The following is a 17867-nucleotide window of genomic DNA, read 5'->3' on the forward strand; positions in this document are numbered from 1 at the left end:
CTTGAAGAGTTCCAGAGCCAGGATAGCTTGTGCTCTGACAGACAGTGCCTGTTTTCCTCATGAAAGTGCCAGTGCAAAAGTCCTGAGGGATCCAGTTGGATGAGGCCTCCAAAAATAGAAACCTTTTTCCCTGTGCGACCGTAATCTCTGTCACATGGTAGGGCTGGGTAGCTCAGGCTTCTAATAACATCCATGCAGTAAAAGTTGGGAAAAGAGAAACTAGGAATAATAAATTCTATTTTTATATTGATTAATAAGTGCTATTGTGCTTGGACATGCTCAGTCACATGTCATGTTATGTTTTTGTTTTGATTTATTCTGAGTTTTGTTATTTAATTTCCTAAAAGGTGAATAAATACCATTTTGCTTTCTTGTCTGAAAAAAAAAAGAAATCCATATATCTGATATTACAGGAGAAAATGATTATACTTTCTTTAAAAAATAAGGATGCAAAGAAAAAAATTAAAAACAGTGGCCAAAGACCCTCCTTTGCAAATGATAGTGGTATCTGTGATATAAAAAATTACCATAATCCTTTTCTTTTCTGAAGTGGAAAATGAGATAAGGAAAGAGTGTGTGGTATGCTTTATCTTTTTAACCCCAAGACTTTTCTGTATCAGTAAATCAGACCCTTTTAAGAATGTGTCTATGGTTTATGTCTCTCTGCCCTTTCCGTCATCATCACTTAGTCAGATACCAACATCAGCGGCTTCCAGTCAGTCTACCCCCAGAGCAGCTTAGGAATCGGAGGCAAGGCTACAAACCCGCACGCCTGTGCCCAGAGCAGAGCGTGGATGACAGCTGTAGTGATGGTCTTTCTCAGCGACATATGAGGACCTGAAAACTGACATTCCGTTTGTGCGCTGTCAATCTATTTTAGCATAAGCCTAAAGAAAGAAGAGTTAAGAAGACAGAGAGTGGTTTGCTACCTAAGGAAGAGCTTCAGCTCTTGTGTCACAGGAGGTGTGTGGCAGTATGGGATGATCTTCATAATGACTGAAATGCTACAGCATCACAACATCCAATATATGGAAAAACTGACATTAAAGTCAAAGCAAAGGTGTGCATGCCTAGATAAAAGCTATAATAATCAATATATTATGTAAAAGGATTTACTATGCCTACCTAGAAGCCCAATAATGATTACAAGATTATTTTGACCAGATTGACTTTGACTACAGTAATTATACCTATGGATTTCAAATATTCAGATTTTATAATTTACTTGTTTTTTAACAATTATTAACTGAGGTACTTTATATGTTGGCCACTATGTTGAGAATAAAACTCTATTCTCCCAAGACACTTAAAGTCTTATTGAAAGAATGAGATAGGCAGAGGTAAATCTTATTGAAAGAATGAGATAGGCAGAGGTAAAGGTCTAGTGGAGAGCAACCACACACACACACACACACACACACACACACACACACACACACACACACACACACACACACACACATCTTGTTTCAAAAAAGTGAAGATACCATGAGATATCAGTCCTAGTCTTCGTGAGTTGCTTAAGCCATAGTAAAGCCGATTTCTGAAGACCAGTAGGTGGAAGGAAAAGTTAGAACCAGAACACAAAATAAACAGGGAATGAAGACCTCAGCCCTGAGAACTGCACGTGAGGTGTGGCTTTCCAGAGTCCATTACATGGAGTCCTAAGACCCTGAAGGGTGATGAAGAGTGTCCTTGATTACTGTGTTGAGGAGCTGGAAGTCCTGCTGCTCAGGGGAGGTACTGAAGACTACCCGGATGGACGGGAGGGCTCAGGGGAGGTACTGAAGACTACCCGGATGGACGGGAGGGCTCAGGGGAGGTACTGAAGACTACCCGGATGGACGGGGAGGGCTCAGGGGAGGTACTGAAGACTACCCGGATGGTCGGGGAGGGCTCAGGGGAGGTACTGAAGACTACCCGGATGGTCGGGGAGGGCTCAGGGGAGGTACTGAAGATTACCCGGATGGTCGGGGAGGGCTCAGGGGAGGTACTGAAGACTACCCGGATGGTCGGGGAGGGCTCAGGGGAGGTACTGAAGACTACCCGGATGGACGGGAGGGCTCAGGGGAGGTGCTGAAGACTACCCGGATGGACGGGAAGGCTCAGGTTCCATGTCCGACGCAACACTTTGGCTTCTCTGCACCAGGAAGTGGTAGAGCACACACTGGAGGACTGTCAGAAGCCAGCTAAAGTCACTTCCGTGATGGATACTGGCTGTATCTAGGAGAGGCTGTGAAGAATTGAGAGAACTGGACAGAATTGACAGACGTGTGACAGTTACAACTGAAATGTCTTAGTGATTGATTGGACATGGAGAAATGGAGGGGCTGGGGATGGCTTCAGACTTAGGCAAAGACATGGCAGAACGGCACTAACTAAGAAAGAAAACAGACAGACAGAGAAGACTGCTTTCATTTTTTATTTTCTTGCCATTGGCAGTGGGACTAATAAAGCATTAGAAATATGAGTTTTAACTGAGGCAAATGTTTCTAGAGCATCTGGTAGGTTACTGAGTGCACAAGTGCACAGCTAGGAAGAAATGTCAGTTTAGATATATATTTGCAATAGAGCACTTTATATCATTTGAAACTATCAGACAAAAATGATATTAGCAGATTAAAGGAACAAAGTTTTGTGAGAGGAGAAAGGTAAAATATAGAGAGGACACAATCACAAGTAAGAAGAAAGCATAATCACAAACGTCAAGAGAAGAGAATATTTCAAGACGGAGGAAGCAGTCACCAAAGTAACCGTAAGTAAGACTATGGGCTGGCACCATATACTTTGGAAGAAAATTCAAATTCAATCAAGAAAATCACTATGATAGCAGTCCACGGCGACTAAAGACAGTATGCAGAAAGAAACTCTTTTGAAAGAAAAAGAAAGCAGAATCAATGGACTGTTCCTCTAGTCCACAGAAGTTGAGAAAGTAGATATATGCAGAGGCTCTGAAATACTACATATAAGACTACAAGTTACAGTACGTATGCACACAACAACACCGGCTAGTTTTAATGTATTTTTATATATACTTACATACATAGAGATTGATGCAGAAAGTTTACAGGCATTTAAAACAAACTTAGGTCCAGTGGTTAGACCTGGCTTAAAGAAACCTGGTATGTGCTTGGATGTGTGCCCAAGAGGCTTATACCATTAACATCATCATCTTAGAATATTGGTATTTCCAGATATTATAATTATACTAAAAGCACATTTTAGCTGGACATGATGGCTCATGGCTATAATCCGAACACTGGAAAGGATGAAGCACTGGGTTGAAAAGTGGAGGCCAGGCTGGGTTACATAGCAACACAGTGCGGAAAACAAACCGTGAGAAAGCAAAGAAAGGAAGAAACAAAAGAAGGAACCTTAATATCCTATCGCATCTCAGCAGGTGAGGTGTCTGACAAGCATTTGCCATGCGAGCCTGATGACTTGTGTTCAATACCTAGAACCTATGGTGGAAAGAAAGAACTGACTTGCAGGGACCTCCATACACATACCATGCATCACGATGTGCATGCCTAAACACACACACACACACACACACACACACACACACACACACACACACACACACACGAAGAAATAAATATTCAAATTCCAGACAAATTTATTTCAAAAGTAGAGGGAGTTGAGTAAAACTAAGATAAAAAAGTATTCATTTAACAGTTAGTAGATATTTTAGAGCTTTAATAAGAAAAGGTTTGTAAAACTGAAGCAAACAGAAAACGATAAATTGAGACAAAGTGAGAAGAAAAGCATTAAATAAAGTAGAAAATCCAAAGAGATTAGGTAATGGCTGAAATAAAAATTAGTAAAGGCAGCCCTCTGCTACATACACGGCGGGGGCCACAGACCAGCCTGTGAATGCTCTTTGGTTGGTGGTTTAGTCTCTGGGTGGGTGAGGAGAATGGGTGGGACAGCACCCTCTCAAAGGAAAAGACAAGGGGGCATGGGGTGGAGAACTCTTCGAGCTGAGACCAGGAAGAAGGACAACACTTAGAATGTAAATAAATAAAACAATTTAAAAAAATAGTGGGGGCTAGACAGATGGCTCAGTGGTAAGATCACTGACTGCTCTTCCAGAGGTGGTGAGTTCAAATCCCAGCAACCACATGGTGGCTCACAACCATGTGTAACAGGATCTGATGCCCTCTTCTGGTGTGTCTGAAGACAGCTACAGTGTACTCATATACATAAAATAAATGAATATATCAAAAAAAGAAAGAAAACATAGTGAAGGAAATTTCATGAGAGGTGAAATAAAATATTCCCTGGAAACCTCACTGCTTACAGCATAGGAAAAAATACAGAAAAACTTGAGGGAGACAAATGTGAACAAGTATTTATGTCTTCCTAGGAGATTCATTCTCCAGGAAATTACCGAACTATGATGTGGTCCAATACTACTTCCATGGAAGACTACTCCAGTTTGGTTAAACAGCAGGCTAAGCCCCTGGCCTGGGACAAACCTAGACAGAAAAACAACTGAGTCACAGCCAAACCCTTCCTGCTTTTGTAGACACACTGAGAAAGAAGGCAGTGCAGGGTGAGAGCTTAAACAGACGCCTGGAGTTTGTTGCTTGTATCCTTTGGAGAATTAATCAGAACCAGGAAGTTTTCCATTTGCCCTCCTGACACGCTTGACTGCAGGTATTTAAATTATATGGGGAACCCACATACACGTTTGAATAAACAGTCCTCACCTTAAAAGTCCTACTTGGAGGGCAGGCAAATTGTTCCTTTGACGAATCCTATAGGTAGCTTTCTGAGAGTCTGAGGAGAACAGCCAGCTTCGATCATTTGAACACGGAGCATCAACTAACACCTAGAGAAAAAAGAGTGCAAACATTCTTAGGGGAGGTATGTGGAGCTGCCATATGACAAACAGTGTGTAAATGAAACCAGCACCGTAGGGACCCGGGATAGGACGTGCTAAGTCCTTTTATGTATTTGTCCCCGATACAGAAAACTCTGCAATTTCAGTGTTTGTCTCAGTGGAGAGACAGAATTGAGCAGACTAAACACCTACTGGTGCTATTAACAGAATGCAATGACATTCTTTTTTATTTTATTTGTTTGTTTATTCATTTATTTTGGTTCTTCAAGGGAGGATTCTCTGTGTTGCCTTGGCCAGGCTGACCTAGAACTCAGAGATCTGTCTGACTCTGCCCTTCTGTGTGCTGGGATTACAGACATGTGCCATCACCCACGGCTGTACTTAATATTCTGCATGACTACAGATGAAACTGACAAAAGTTACCAATCTTCAGAAACTGAGACTGTATTTTTTTTCTGCCCTAGTAAATTTTACACTGTTGGGGACTGAACCCAGGGTCAGTGTTTATTTTTAAGAATTAAAAATTCAATTTTAATTTACTGAAATGACCTTTCTTCACCTATCATACCATAATATATAAAATGTTAATGAATTAAAGTAAAAAGTACAATTTTTTTCCTTATAATGGTTCAAAAGGTAACTCATTTCCAGAGTGACTTTGAGGTCCAGAAAATAACTTTCCATAATCCCCAAACCCAACATCACTGTTTCCACTGAACCATAGTAACCATCAAATGAAAAATGCCTGCACATCCACTTTATCGAATCTCCCAGAGCCTGAGAAAGTGTACGATGGGGAAGCAGAAGGAGAAGAACAACAGAGCAGCACAATGCCAGATCACTAGGAGTCTGTCAGCTTCCACATACAATAAAAGTACCTTGTCAAACGTCGCAGGCTGGGCATCCCCCACTTCTCTGCCATCCAATTCAGACACTTTAATTACATTTCTCAAAGGCTGTGGGATGAAAGATTCCAACGTCTGTCTCAGCCATCTTCCTCTCAGGCGATCATACTCGTTACAGAGAAGATAACCTAAATATGAAGGATTAAAAAGTTCCGAAGTACTCCAAGGCAATGTCATTGGCAAATTCTACTCTTTAGCAAATAAACTTCAGAAAAATCAATGTTTCAGAGATATGGCTCAGAGGTAAACATTATGATAACTTTAAAAACAAAAATAAATACATACTTTATAAAATATTCGTGCAATGTTGTGCCTCACACCCTCCTAGAAGCTCTTGCATTTATTCAGTCAAGTTTAATTTGTAAACGTACAGATTCCTAGAGATGCAGAACAACCGAAGCTCACATAGTTTTCCCCTGAAGTACCAGCTGTTGACAGTAAGCAATGAATTCTGTTAGGTATGTTAAGTTCCTTGCTGGTAGAAGGCATCCATTTTAAATGAACAAAGGTAATACAGTGTATATTTAAAGAAAAGAGTAAGTACACCAGCTCCCAGTCAGAGAACTGAGCCTAGGAAGGCTACTTAGCTCTGTGACAGTGTTGGTGTTGGTGTTGGTGTCTTCATGGGGATTGGTAAAATAGGGATCATACCTGCATAGCTGTTGTGATTAAGTGTGACGAAAACTGAGGACAGGATGGTGGCTGAAGAAGACTCTTCTATGGTGGGCTTCCCAAAGAGACACTGCTCTGAAGGGCTTGGAGAGCCAGAGGAGAGAGTGTCTGATTTTCGCATAGTATGAGAAGATGCACCAAAGAAACAGAAAAAAGAAGAGATGTCCTTGTCAACATCCCTCCAATTCTAGACAGTGTGAGGAGAGACTCCCATTGGAGCAGTGGAAAGGAAGAAAGTCCAGACTTTGACCTGACATCCAGTAGCATGGCCTGCCCCAGTGAAACCATGCACCAGAAACTCAGTCTTGCAGCCCTCACACCTAGGCTACTACTTGGGATAGCAAGGCAGGCACCACTTCTCCACCCTTGGGAAGCAGAGCTGGAGACATGAGGCTCTAAGCACCTGGAAATCAAGCAGAAAACTGAGCACAGGACTTTGCCTTGGGGCAGTGTTGAAACTGCCTGAGAGTCCAGAGACTAACTACACTCCTTCTACATACACCCTTAGCGGGCAAATAAACAAACACACAAAAAACAGGGCCCTCCCACTAGGAGGTAAGACAAAAAAGGGGGCAAAGGTCTTTGCCTTAGAACTGTGACAATACATTACTGTGAACAAATCTCCCACAGCAAAATAGACTACCTTTTGCTAAGCCACAGACAACGCTAACAATACACTTGGAGGTTACTTAAGACTGGTAACTTAAGGTAAGTTCTTAACACTCAGTACAAGGTACTGAGCCTGTCTGTTTGACTTGCATTTAAGAAAATAAAAAGTAGGGGTGGAGAGATGGCTCAGTGGTTAAGAGCACTGACTGCTCTTCCAGAGGTCCTGAGTTCAATTCCAGCAACCACATGGTGACTCACAACTGTCTGTAATGGGATCTGATGCCCTCTTCTGGTGTGTCTGAAGACAGCTTCAATGTACTCATATAAATAAGTAAAAAATATTCCATCTCACACCAGTCAGAATGGCTAAGATCAAAAGCTCAAATGACACTGGCTAAGATCAAAATCTCCGGTGACAGCAGATGCTCGTGAGGATGTGGAGAAAGAGGAACACTCCTCCATTGTTGGTGGGATTGCAAGCTGGTACAAGCAATCTGGAAATCAGTCCGGAGGTTCCTTAGAAAATTGGACATTGAACTACCTGAGGACCCAGCTATACCCATCTTGGGCATATACCCAAACGATGCTTCAACATATAACAAAGACACATGCTCCACTATGTTCATAGCAGCCTTATTTATAATAACCAGAAGCTAGAAAGAACCCAGATGGCCTTCAACAGAGGAATGGAGACAGAAAATATGGAACATCTACACAATGGAGTACTACTCAGCTATTAAAAAGAATGACTTCAAGAAATTCACAGGCAAATGGATAGAACCAGAAAATACCATCCTGAGTGAGATAACTCAATTACAAAAGAACACACATGGTATGCACTCATTGATAAGTGGATAAAAAGCTCGGAATAACCAAGATAAATTCCCGACTACATGAAGCTCAAGAAGAACAAAGATAAAAGTGTAGATGCTTCCCTCCTTCTTAGGAGGAGGAACAAAATACTCACAGGAGGAAATTCAGAAACAAACTGTGGACCAGACTCTGAAGGAAAGGCCATCCAGAGACTGCCCCACCTGGGGATCCATCCCACATGCAGTCACCAAACCCAGCCAATACTGGGGATGCCAAGATGTGCACGCTGACAAGTAGAATGATATAGCTGTCTCCTGATAGACTCTGCCAGAGCCTGACAAATACAGAGGTGGATGCTCGCTGCCAACCACTGAACTAAGAACTGAGTCCCCAATGGAGGACTTAGAGAAAGGACTGAAGTAGCTCAAGGGATTTGCCACTGCATAAGAAGAACAATACCAACCAACCAGATGCCCCACTGCTCCCAGAGACTAAGCTACCATCCCAAGAGAACACAGGGATGGACCTATGGCTCCATCTGCATATGTAGCAGAGGATGGCCTTGTCAGGCATCAATTGGAAGAGAGGCCCTTGGTCCTGTCAAGGCTCGATGTCCCAGTGTAGGGAATGTCAGGGTGAGGAGGTGAGGTGGAAAGAAGTGCGTGGGTGGGTGAGGGAGCACCTTCATAGAAGCAGGGCAGGGGGACAGATATCGGATTACTGTAGGGAAAACTGGGAAAGTTGATTTAAAATGTAAATTAGAACCGCAATTAAAAAATTTTAAAAAAGAAAAACACAAAAAGGGTAATGACTAGTCTTAACTGTTTTGTAGCCTTCCTATGTGATCATCTTTTATAATCTAAGCAAATATATAGCTTCAATCTTAAAATATATGACATCCATGTCCCCCACCTACAAGTAACACATGTGTGTGTGTATTATATAAATGAGGAAACATAGAAATAGGCTGAAAGCAACCTTAGAAAGCAATTGTTCCCAATGAATCCTGGAAGTGTCCTGGATGTGGGCTGCCAACCATGTTTGCAACAATGGTTGCAGCACTGTTTAGTGGGGTCAGCTGCAATTGTAAAGGGTCATCCCTTGTAAAACCCTGTTCAAATTTCTGTATTCCCCATCCCTTCCCATGCGTTTTCTGCGCTGTTCAAATAAATACAGAACAACATTCTTTACTAGGGGCACAGACCTGGACACAAGCACAGAAGAGACAAGACAGGAAATGGTTAGGCAAGCACAGGTTTAGACCCAGACAGATTACAGACAGGGGAAATGATGGAAGACACACACAGAGAGAAGAGAGTTCAAATCTGGGCTCGCTCTTGGTAAAACTGCTCCCAGGGCAGGGTTTAGATTTCTTTTATTTAATGCATTTGAGGAATGCTGAGGTTGTTAATATCATTTTAAAACTGATGCAAGAACTCAGTGCCAGGCTGTTAAGTGAGCACATTCTAACCATCCCAATCCATAGGCCAGTGCCCTATGAATCGAGGTCCTATACCTGCCTTAATGCCACCATCAGCTAAGCTTCTAACCTTGCCAATATCTCTTGTGGATGGTTATAGATGTTCAGAACCATGGGTGGAAATAAATCCATTAAGGAACAGACAGTATATAACAATGTAGGTCTCAGTGTCCCTAAGCTATGATGGTCTCAGTAGGCTGTGGGCTCTGGGTATAATCTTGATTTTCAGTATTTTTAACCATGAAACTACCAATTCTATTTCCTCCCTGACAAATCAAGAGGGAACAGCTATCTACTTCAAGGCAAGTAAAGAGAGGAACTGGGTTGTTGAAATGGTCAATGGGTAAAGGAGTATGTCCCAAAAGCCTGACAACATGAGTTTGAGCCATAGAGGCATTGAGGGAGGACACAACTAACACCTGAAAGTTGACCGGCAGGATGTGCATGCTGGAAGGAGATCGCTATTACTGCTAGTCATAGTTTGACATCCACAAGTGTGCCTGCCAAGTGGATTCGTGCACTTCCCATACACACGTACTCGAAAATGGATGTAAATGGGGTGCTGAGCTTTAAGCAAAGAGAAGGGAACTATGTACCAAGATGCATCAAGCCACCAAGTAAGAGCCTGGCTTAGTCCTTTCCTGTGTGGCTCAAAACCAGGTTTAGCTCTAGTACCTGACCACAGACCAGTGACTGGAGGTGAGCCACATGGGCTGACTTGAACCTTGGAGTAACGTTTGTAATGACAAATTATACATTGAGGCATTTCTCTAGTTCATTGTGAACTACATACCTACAAAAGATAAGTGACAAAATGTGGCTTAGGGAATCAGGGAGCTGAACCACCAGCAGCAGCAGCAACAACAAAATCAACAGCAGAACTGTAATAAAGCCAGACTTAGGATGCCATCTAGTGGTGAAGCACCAGAAAGGCCCACAGATTCATGCAAACCTTAGAATTTCTTTCTTTTTTTTTTTTTTTTTGTTTCTTTTTTCGGAGCTGGGGACCGAACCCAGGGCCTTGCGCTTCCTAGGTAAGCGCTCTACCACTGAGCTAAATCCCCGGCCCCTTAGAATTTCTTAAACAGTAGACACAGACACAGAATAAAACCTGGGAGAAATACCTAATGTTTATGCACAGACTATTTCATATATCAGGTACAAGAAATTTTCACAGAATCATGACTACATCTAATGGATAAAATAAGACAAAAACTGACAAAAACAATATAAACAGGCAGCATGATGAAAAGAGCTAAAGTAGTACTTTTGGGGAAATTTGGTAAGATTCAAGAAAGTGTAGAGAGGCAACTTAATACCTAAATAGAGAAACATCAAAGTAAAGCTATTCTTTTTAAGATGTATTTATTTATTATGCATAAATACACTGTCACTGTCTTCAGACACACCAGAAGAGGGCATCGGATCCCATTATGGAAGGTTGTGAGCCACCACGTGGTTGCTGTTATTTGAACTCAGGACCTTTGGAAGAGCAGTCAGTGCTCTTAACCACTGAGCCAGCTCTCCAGCCTTAAAGCTACTCTTAAAAACATCTAACAAATGCTTAAACGCAATAGAAGACAGGAACAGCAGAAGAGATCAGATAACAACAAAAATGCTAGTTGCCTTGAAAACACATTATTTAAAAATATTCTCTTGGAGAAAAAAAGAAGTAAATAAAAGTAGGGGGTAGGGATGAAGATAGCCTGTGAGAATTTGATGTCACCATCAAAAAAGCAATTATATGAGTTGCAGGGGTTCGAGAAGGAAGTGAAAATGCCAATGGGGTAGAATAGACTTCACTACAAGTCTCCCTAAATCTAGAGCAAGATTTAAGAATCCAGCCACAGAGATGGCAATGATCACATCATACCCAACATAACCAGATTTACCTTTAAGTACATTATGACCAAGTACTGAAAAGTTAAATAAAGACATAATACTAAAAACAACAGAAATGTGAAAACTGCCTACAGATATGAAGGCATAGCTTAAAGGGCAAACATGACTAGAAATTCTAATATTTCCTGCTACCAAATGCCAACCAGATGTCTAAATTGCACTACTGGCAGTAAGAGAATTTCACTGTAGAAGGGTTACAGCCATTGTGGAGAAGTTTGACCATGACACTCTACTAAATTGCATGGTTTCTGGTTAGCAGTTCATGTTTTACATTAGGATCACAACTGTTTGCTCTTTTTCTGTAAAAACTAGAATACTGCAATAGCTATTTTTGTTTTTGTTTTTTAAGATTTGTGTATTTTTATGTATACTAGTGCTCTCTCTGCATGTGCACATGCAGGCCAGAAGAGGACACCAGATCCCATTACAGATGGTTGTGAGCCACCATGTGGTTGCTGGGAATTGAACTCAGGACCTCTGGAAGAGCAGTCAGTACCCTTAACCACTGAGCCATCTTTCCAATCTGCAATAGCTCTTTTAATTTAAAGGAATAAGAAGAGGAAGAGGAGGAAGAGGAGGAAGAAGGAAAAAGGAGGAGGAAGAAGAGGAAGAAGAGGAAGAAGAGGAAGAGGAGGAGGAAGAAAGGCACTCTATAACTGGAGTACTGGTGAAGGCAGCTGGATCACCAGATAGAAAAGTAGCCTAATTCTTTAATCATTTTAAACCCTTTTATCAATCAAAGACACAACCTTGTTGCCCAGGATAAGATCCAGTGTGGATGTAAAAGAAAATCACTGTATAAAGTGCACATTTAGTATTACCATCATTTTAAATTTTGCTTCTCTATAAGCAGCAACTAGCATTGCTTCTGCATCCGCATGTGAACACCATGGCTAACTTAATTTGGGCTTTAAACAGCAACATGACGACAGCAGCACCTGTAGGGAACATTTATCATAGTCCCGCTTAGATGGAAAGCTCCTTCACTGGGAACACTGATGGTAGTTCACGGCCCTTGATGGAAGGCTCTCCCCATCTTGCAGGTCCAGAATGTTATCAGTTACCTTTGAGTTCCAGAGCATCGTCCTCACTACAAATGTGTAAAGTACTATAACCTATGACGTGGGTTAAGATTAAACACCACTTGTCAAAATAGAAATGGATTCAGATGTTTCTCTTCCATCTCTTACAATATTCAAAATTCTATACCTAAAATTAATAATCTTGTAAGAGCTAATATAAGATCATCATCAAGGGACACACAGAGAGAGGATATAAATCAAATACTCCTTAAATGCTTCCAAAAACCGCACCTCAGATTATAAAAATAATAATGTATTCTAAATTCTAGCCTATGTATTTTTATTTCTTATGTCAAAATTCAGAAAACCTCATTTTCAAAATCATATCCAAGATGTAAAACATCTTAGGTGTTTAGGTGTTTTTTCCTTCGAAATATCAATATATCTGTACCAGAGCCAAATATATCTGTATCAAGCGAAAATGTGGCTTAATATTTTGAATGTTTCCAAAAGCTTACTTCAACAGCACAGGTTTTCAAAGGAAGAAATAAATTAGCACTCTACAAACTGCTGTATGTATGTCCTGGGGAAAATAATGCCTTTCTAAGAGACAGGAAAGCTTGGGGAATCTGAACAAATCACTTTTTAGATCATCCACTTCCTAAAAACATCTCCTTCCACATGGCCATTCGCCAAGGTGCAAATAAAAACTAGCTTTTCACTCACCCCTAATCTTAAGAAAAATGTGTTACAGTTTAGAAGCCTGAGTACTTCAAAAAAGTTAATTTAAACCATGAAGAGGCTGGACACAAGGCTCAGCTAGCAAGAGCTCTTGTGTAAAATGATCACCTGTATCAATATAATTGTACAATGAAATGGACTCTGTGTGTGTGTGTGTGTGTGTGTGTGTGTGTGTGTGCGCGCTCTCGCGCATGCGTGCCAGCACGCACATTTGGGTTGAAAAAGCAGGTCGAGGGAGCAGCCCTGTGTCTCTACCTCCTCAGGCGGCACACTGATAGGCACAAAGCAATCTGCCCAGTACTGTCTTTGAAATGCACTGCTCTGAATACAAGCTTATTCGGTCCTCAAGCTCACGGCAAACACTGTACTGTCTGACACACATCCCAGCCCCTACACTTTACACCAGTATTAACCATAACAATGTCACTCTAGAAGAACTTACTGCATTGCTTAATCCTATCTTCCCTTGCCAAATGTGATCATGAGGACTTGACAAGTGCTTTAGGAAGAAAATAACGTAAAGATCTCTAAAAACATGAGAGTATAAAATACTTCGTCTAGCACCTCTGTTATGATTACGTGCCTTAGTAAGGGACATTATCTTAGTATTCTGAAAAATTAATTTCACCATTTATTACTTTTTTCAAATGAGAATATTAAAAAATTTGAAACTGTATGTGTTACCTAGCATACCTCTACTGAACAGAACAGTACACTCTAAGGAAGAGCACAATGAAACAGTTTTAAGTGGATTTTTGTGTATTTTACAAAGAGCAATGACAATAACACGCAGACAAACCTCTCTAATGTAAGGAGCTCAGTGGCAGAACACTTACTCAGACGGAGAAGCCCCGAGTGTCATCCCCAGTGAAACTAAGCACAAACAGCAAATGAAAATCTCAAAACCCTCCTCAGTTAGCTTCCGAGAACTCAGTCACATTCTCTGGGAGGTGTGGGCTCCCAGAATGGAGTTCTGCATCAGACAGTGCACTTTCCGATTCCTCCTCAGCTGTGGTTTTCACTCTGACTCACGCTGTCCTCCTGTTACTGAGGATTCCTAACCCTGCACCCTCGTTCTCGCACCTCTTTTCATCTGCCTTCCAGGTATCTGAAACACTGAATCGTGGAACAATGTGGGTGAGGACAGAGCAGACAGTACCTGGATAAGCGCACTGAAGCAGAGCTACGGATTTGCCTCCAGGAGCGGCACACAAGTCCAGGACTGTCTCCCCATCCTTCAGTTCCAGAGCCAGTACTGGAAGAAGAGAAGCAGCATTAAGCAGGTAGTACGTCTTCAAACGTCCCGGCTAATGTCGTTCTGAAGGCATTCGGTCTGGAGTTCGGCTGAGGTAACACTTCATTGACTTGGGATAATGTGGCAAAGCGTCCTGAAGGACTGTGTGATAGCCCCGCAAGAGCAAGGTCTTTTCCAGTTCAGAGGGATAACTGAATCGTTTGAAGAGGTCAGCATATTGCCACAGCGATGGAGATATCAGAACATCCCTGGGACAGAAAATGAGCAATAAATGAGTGTTAGCATCGGGAACGAGTACATTTTGAAGATGAAGAGGGTGCATGTGGCCATAGGTTTACACTTCATTTACCTGCGATTTTTCAGACAGGATCTGTAATGGTGAATCTGGACTGCTGCTGTGACTGGGATGAGAAACAGTTGCATTCATTTCTGCAGACCTCTGGCTTTTCCTCTGAGATGACCAGTTTCTGAGGCTTTTGCCTAATCAATAGATTAATCCCTGGCAGGTTCATATACTGTACCGTGGGTGGGCATGATGAAAAGTCAGATGTGGGGCCTTGCTGGGGGACAGTACACAATAGGGCTGTGCCCTGGGGAAGTAAATTTTGCCTCAGCCCCTCCCATTTCCTTTCCTATCCGCAGGCCCTGACAATGTGGGTGACTTTGTTCCACTAAATTCTCCCCGCTCATCATGAACTGACATGATGAATCTGAATCTATGAGCAAAATACATCTATCACTTATCATTTTCATAACTAACTCTGTAACAGCAAGACAAAAACCTGACTAATTCAGGATTGGTCTTCCTGACTTTTCTTTTTGTCTCATAAGGCTGCAATGTTCACGCTGGCTTTATTTAAAAATATGATTTTATTCATCTTAGCTTATTGTAAAATTACTTTTGATTGATGTATTAGGTTTTCAAAGAGGCTGGGAAGAAGGCAGAGGGTGAGAAGTTGCTTTTCCAACATGGTACCCAGCAGCCAGATACAAAGTCAGGGAGCCTATGCATCCCTTAACTCCAGCCTTGAAGGGACACGGAGTTGAGTTCCCTGGCACTTAACAGCAAGCTCAATGAGAGAGCCCTTCTCAAGCCTGTAAAACTGAATGCACCTGACATTCTGCTCTAATTTCCACATATATGTGTACTCATACACATACCTGTGCAAGCATGTGCAACCACATACTCTCACGCATGTACCGAAGATATCACACACACACACACACACACACACACACACACACACACACACACATACGCACACACACAGTATTCTATGGTACCTTAAATGTATACCATAGAGGAATGACTCACTTACTTTAGCTCTCATATCACTTAAGTCTTGCCCTCTGGAAGCAACATGCCTAGAATTTACATAGGTTTGTATCTGTCAGAAAGTATTTTTATTGGAGATGGAGAGATGGTTCAGTAATGGTTGCAAGTGCTGCCTGGTCTTCAGAGGACACACATACAATTTTCAGCACTCACATGACAGCTCACAACAGTCCATTCAAAAAGTGAATCCAGTGTCCCTTTTCGGTCCCCGAATGCTCCTGCACACAGGTGATGTGCATAACCTAGGCAGGCTCAAATTTAATTAATAATAATCAATCTTTCAAAGAAGAAGATCCAGAAAAGGTGGTTTTGTGTCAGTACTTGCACAAAGAAGGGTTTCCCTTAGTTATGAAATTTGAAGCCAAGGATTCTGTATAGAAGAGAATACTATCACCAAAATAATGTGTTTGAAGGGATGAACATTAAGCTCTTCTCCAACAACAACTGGGGTTTGCAAAGTTAACTTTGGGGAACTCTGCAGTAATAGAATTAATGAGTTGACAAGAGGCTCAGATGATACAGATCCAAAGATGATTTAAACATTGCTACGGATTAATGGTGCACGCTTCCCCACCTTCCGAGTTTTGCATTCTATCCAACAATTAGCTCTCCTAACGATCACAAGCTCACATCAAATGACAGATGATGCAGCAGGAAACATTTCATTTATTTACTAGCTGACCTTTCCGGCTCAGGTTTTTGGGAGCCTCATTAACCATGGTCAATTAAATAAATTCCAGCTGCTACTCACCCTGAAGTTGCTTATGTGAGAAATGGCTGCATTGAAATGTAACACCTGTGACTCCTCCCTGCCATGTGAATTTCAATTACTCCGGTGATGTGGAGTGCCTTCCCCTTTTGCTGTCTCCCGCTTACTACTATGGGCGGTACATCCATTTCATTTACTTTGCCAGTGGATGCTGCCTGGAGTTACTGCTTCAGGAGGATAGGGCCTGGAATTTTTGTTTCTTTTAAAGAAAACTGGTGAGTTATTTATATGTGTGTGGATATATGGTGTGCATGTGCAAAAGTGAAAGTGTACATATACTTACTTCATTGCCTCTGTGGAGGCCAGAGGACTAGTTCACTCCTGTTCTATCATACTGGAGGCAGGGTCTCTCTTGTTTGTGCAGCTGCATGTAGTACCCCATGCCAGTCAGCCCTCTGGTTTTCAAGCAATTCTTCCTCCATCTTGCTCTAGCACTACTGAGATTGTACATGTGTGCAGTAGCATTCAGTGGATCTGAGCTGAGGTTAAGCTTGCTTAACAAGCACTTGGACCTATTGAGTTATCTATCCCACCCAGAGACAGAAATTCAAGTTTCTAACTAGTTTCCAGGTGGTACAAAGACCTCTGTTCTCTAGGACCACACTTTGGAAACTACAGCTTTAACGTGAGTCCCAAACTGAAATTGAGGAAGTCATTATAAGTATTCTGGATGTGTATACCACTCATGTGCCCCAAAGTAGATGGGAATTTGGTCAGTGTTCACAGTCATGTGCAACAGTCTGGATTAGCTCAGCTGACATCAACTACTCATCTCTTAACAAAACCAGGGGTACTTGTCAACTGTTCCACCTCGGGCACAGTGTTTCTTTTCTTCAGAACTTACCAAGATATTCTTAGACTTTTATTATTATAAGGAAGTTTTAGGAATCAATTGGTCAGGTAAAAAGAATTTGTAGGAGCTGGAGAGATGGCTCAGCGGTTAAGAGCACTGACTTCGGGAACGGGAATTGGAGCACTCAAGCTGCAGGTCCCCTGCGATCCATAGCTCACCGGGATCTGAAAGGACCCAATCAAATAGCTCCCTGCACCCAAATCCCGTGTGAGGGAGAGCTAGACCTTCAGAGGGGCAGACACGGCTGGGAAGCCAGAGGAGACTACGCTCTGCCCACATTTCTGACTCTAGAGGAAAACGTCTAGTGCCATTTTGGCACTCTGTGCACAGGGGCCCCGGAGAAGGCAGTGCAGGCCATTCTGGTTGCTGCCCACATGGAGAGCTGAAACACAGCCCCTGAGGAGCGACTTCAGGTCCGAGACCAGAGGTAAGGCCAACTTTTCTGCTCCAAGTAACCTGCCTGGTAGACTGAGGACACACCCACAGGAAGAGCTGAACACCAGTAGATAGGAACCACTACATGCCTGAAAGCAGAACACTTGATCCCCATAACAGGCTGAAAGAAAACAGGAAAACAGGTCTACAGCACTCCTGACACACAGGCTTATAGGACAGTCTAGCCACTGTCAGAAATAGCAGAACAAAGTAACACTAGAGATAA

At 42.1% G+C, this 17867-nt stretch overlaps 1 long non-coding RNA gene and 1 pseudogene across 1 annotated transcript; one reads left to right on the top strand and one right to left on the bottom strand.

Annotated features, from left to right (window-relative positions):
* The first annotated feature begins 1431 nt into the window (after positions 1–1431).
* On the top strand, positions 1432–15130 carry LOC134478909 (uncharacterized). The gene is made up of 2 exons (XR_010056083.1): positions 1432–1740; positions 14098–15130. It is a non-coding gene; the product is annotated as an uncharacterized LOC134478909 (long non-coding RNA).
* Positions 3839–14728, bottom strand: Nsun3-ps1 (NOP2/Sun RNA methyltransferase 3, pseudogene 1; annotated as a pseudogene).
* Positions 15131–17867: the final 2737 nt, after the last annotated feature.

This window comes from Rattus norvegicus, chromosome 11 (assembly GCF_036323735.1).
Source record: "Rattus norvegicus strain BN/NHsdMcwi chromosome 11, GRCr8, whole genome shotgun sequence".
NCBI classification, from domain to species: domain Eukaryota; kingdom Metazoa; phylum Chordata; class Mammalia; order Rodentia; family Muridae; genus Rattus; species Rattus norvegicus.